This window comes from Panicum virgatum, chromosome 1K, assembly GCF_016808335.1.
Source record: "Panicum virgatum strain AP13 chromosome 1K, P.virgatum_v5, whole genome shotgun sequence".
In the NCBI taxonomy this organism is placed as follows: Eukaryota; Viridiplantae; Streptophyta; class Magnoliopsida; order Poales; family Poaceae; genus Panicum; species Panicum virgatum.
Window position 1 is genome coordinate 22,814,657 of NC_053136.1, and position 3,688 is coordinate 22,818,344.

The window sequence follows — 3,688 nt, forward strand, 5'->3', positions numbered from 1 at the left end:
CAAACTCCTGGACCAAAAATATGTTGCCACGTCAATTTGTAGATTTTTCTGACCAAATTTATATATTGTTGTAATTACCGTGTTGTAGTTTGGAGATAATAATTTGAATTGTCCATAGAAGAATAATTGAGTTTTTCATCTATCTTGGAGCATGGGTAGAATAGAACATATGAACCTAAATATAGTTTTTTTTTCAATTTTTCCAATCTTTTTAGAGGTAAACGTAGTTTACCTTGGAATTACTTTCGATAAGCACGCAGAAATTCATTTAAATATTAGAAAATAGAAAAACTGTTCAAAATTTTTTGAAACTCCTACATAACAACTTATATGTAGTTTATTACATATAAAAATATATTAATGTATATATGATAATTATTTTTATATGTTACTTCACATGATACAATAAAAAGAAAAAAAAGAAAAATGTTAAACAAAGCAAGAATAAAAAGGCCCACTTCAGCCCATATAGCTCAACAAGACCCATTTAACCCAAATAGCTCAACTATTTCTAGCCGTTCATCCGTGATCCAATGGCTCTGATCTCGCTCCCACGGTATAAAAGCGGCCCAAACCCTAGCGCCTTCCCCCTCCCACTCAGATCCCCTCCCCTCCCCATGCGTGCTCCTCACGCCGCGCCGGCGTGCCCCACCCATCCCATCCCAGCGATGCCACCGCCACACCCCTCCCCCCCCCCCCCCCCCCCCCCCCCCCCCCCCCCCCCCCCCCCCCGCCAGTGATGACGAGAAGCACCGGCCCCGGGCGCCAATGACGCCACGTCCGCCGTAGTGCTCCCCATGGCGTGTCCGCATGGCTAGATCTCGCCGGCGTGAGCTTCAGGTTGCTGAGCCCCGCGGCCACTGGAGTTGTGCACGAGGGCGCCTTGCCCTAGGGGCTAGCGGGCGGCATAGGAACCGCCAGATCTGGCGCGGGCGGCGCCCTACACGACATCCCCTTCATCGCCGGCTGCCACAACATCCTTTGCCGCGGGTGCGTTGGCGCCCGGATCTGGCAGCGGGCATGGCCAAGAAGAGCAGGTGCGGCCGGCCTGCTGGCGGCTGCAATGACCTCGGCAGCTCGAGCGGCCTCCCTGAACATCGACTTCTCCAAGCACATGGAGAATGTCATCCCATCCTCGGCGCATCCATTGTCGGTCGTCTCACCAAGTGACTCATCGTCAAAGGTCGACCAGCTCGGCGCGTACATGCTGTTCGTCGAAGGTGACTATCCCTGCCTACTCGTACTACCTTGCTACTATCATACGCCCATTCTTTTCAAAAGTTGGTTCCTTGTTTTGTTCAGTGAGTAGATCTTGCTCAGTCAAATGCAATTGGTACCTTCTACAGTTTCTTAGAGCACGCTCTTTATTTAGCATATGTGTATACAATTTGAGCTAGTCTCGTTTCATTGTTGATATTTATTATGAACATGAGATTATACAGACTTCAAATTATGGCTTGTTTTATTGCATATTAGAGTGCTAGAATATGAAACTGTACAATGGTATGAAATATTATAGAATTAATTGAGCCCCTGCTTTTAGACCGATCTATTTTTCCTACAAATCCTTAGCTCAATTGATGATAAATGAAATGAGCTACTATTTAAACTGAACACATGATTGGTCACAAGCTGTAGCACTTCCGTTATGTCTGAATAAAAGTGGTACTAGTAAGTAGTAACTAGTGACTTGTAATGAAAAGTTGTACTATATCACTTCTATCATCCTCTGTGTGTACTTCAAGTTTATTAAATTCCTATATGCTAAGTGCAGTAATGTATACTGGTCTACTGGTTGTGTGACATTTATTGCTCAGATAATTTTTTTTCTTCATTGTTTCAGAATCTAAGAGGCTTATATCTGTCTTGTGACATTCCTTTTTCCTTGAATGCCTGCCATTGGCTACTGCCATATTTGGTGCCACTGGCGGACCCAGCGCCCGGCCACCCAGGGCACTGGCCTGGGCTCACCTGGGAGCACCTGCACAAGCTCTATGCAAAAAAAAAAATTATGGACACAAACTTAGAATAAATAGCTGGCTAGTGCACACAATAAGCACAAATTAATCTAAATATAGACGGGTATAGCTATTGTGGCCCGGGCTCTAAAAATTTTCTAGGTCCACCACTGTTTGGTGCTCATGATGATGGTGACTGTGCAAGTCACACATAGCCAGCCTAGCTACTTTTGGATGTTATAGGCCATAAATCAGAAATGGAATCGAAGGCTTCCCTTTTATTATTTTAACTGATCTGATATTCAATTTCTAAGTAATAGTATTGTTTATTCTATTCTGACCAAAAAAAGTAGTAGTGATACTTCTTTGAAAAGTTATCTCCTTTCTTTCAGCAAGCCTAAAGTGCATTGAGAATATAGCCTTATGTGTTTCAGATTTCTACAGGTGCTGTTTGTACTGCAACTGTGTTAGTATTGACGCCCTCATGTGCGTTGATTGATTGGATGAGATATTGCTGTATGTCTTTCAGGATTATTGCTTCTGAATGAGCGTGGGGAAAAGGGAGAGCTGTAAACAAAGGTGTTGTCGGAGCTCGCGCAGAATTCTCAGCTGCAACCCCCCTGGTAAGGCTGCGAGAATTGCATCATTGTTTATGATATGTGTATGCAAATTGAGCTAGAACTCATTGTTGTAAACAAATGATTTATAAGAACTTATGTGCCAGTTATTGATTTAGTGTGTGAAAAGACTGCAACTTTATGATTCTGTTGGTTAGTTCAAACACACATGTGTCTTCTATATTGTAGAAACTATAATATATTGCCCCTTCCCTTCATAATATATTGTGCCACCTCTTGATTGCTTTCTTGTTTGTACAGATGAATAGCCTGAATAGCCTCAATATCTTGTTTTGAAAATGAAAATTGCACTGTGATGCTGATATGAGCCTTTGATTTTTTTATGCAGTTCAACTTATATCTAATAAAATTTGTCCTAATACATTTTATGGATATTTTGAAATATTGCTCCAAAATCTGAACTCATAATGCTCTAAAGTTTAAATCCTTGACGCTAATATTGAGAATGACCAAAGCAGACATTGAAAATTTACATATTAACCTGAATATTTGAACTAGTGAGTTTTTTGGTCTTGTTATATATGATGCTGTGTGGTACATTGTATGGCCATACACCTGTACTCCTTGAATGGATTTAAGATTTCACAGCAGCTACTATATTGATTCTTATGTGTATATTTTGGTTGTTACAGCTTATTGACAAGAAGATTAATTGGATGCATGTGGACATGTCAAAAGGAGGACCGCTGCATGTGTCAGGACAACGATATTAATTTGTCTATTTGTTCTGATCATACGATGAACTCATATTTGTATTTGTCTATTTTTGTTGAAATGGCCTTTCAATTGGTATTATTGATACAATGGGCTTGAGTATTGGATGATTGGTACTGTATATTTTTTAAAAATAAGCTTTTTATATTGTTTTGCGTTGCAATGATAATTTTGAAAATGGTCTAATATAGACTAATTCTATTCTGAATTTAGTGGGCAGGAAAATGTTCGCTAAATTAGTTTCTTGCTTGTGATACCGGCCCATTAATAAAATGGGCTGTGGGTGATGTATGTGACATCATTGTCCACTTCAGTAACTGAAAAAGAAACTGCAATATCAGCAGCAAAAAAAATTGCCACATCAGCAGGCAAAAAATG

At 40.7% G+C, this 3,688-nt stretch overlaps 1 long non-coding RNA gene across 1 annotated transcript; it reads left to right on the plus strand.

Annotated features, from left to right (window-relative positions):
• The first annotated feature begins 733 nt into the window (after nucleotides 1-733).
• Nucleotides 734-3,479, plus strand: LOC120699876. Its single transcript, XR_005685689.1, has 3 exons — nucleotides 734-1,220; nucleotides 2,488-2,581; nucleotides 3,229-3,479. It is a non-coding gene; the product is annotated as an uncharacterized LOC120699876 (long non-coding RNA).
• Nucleotides 3,480-3,688: the final 209 nt, after the last annotated feature.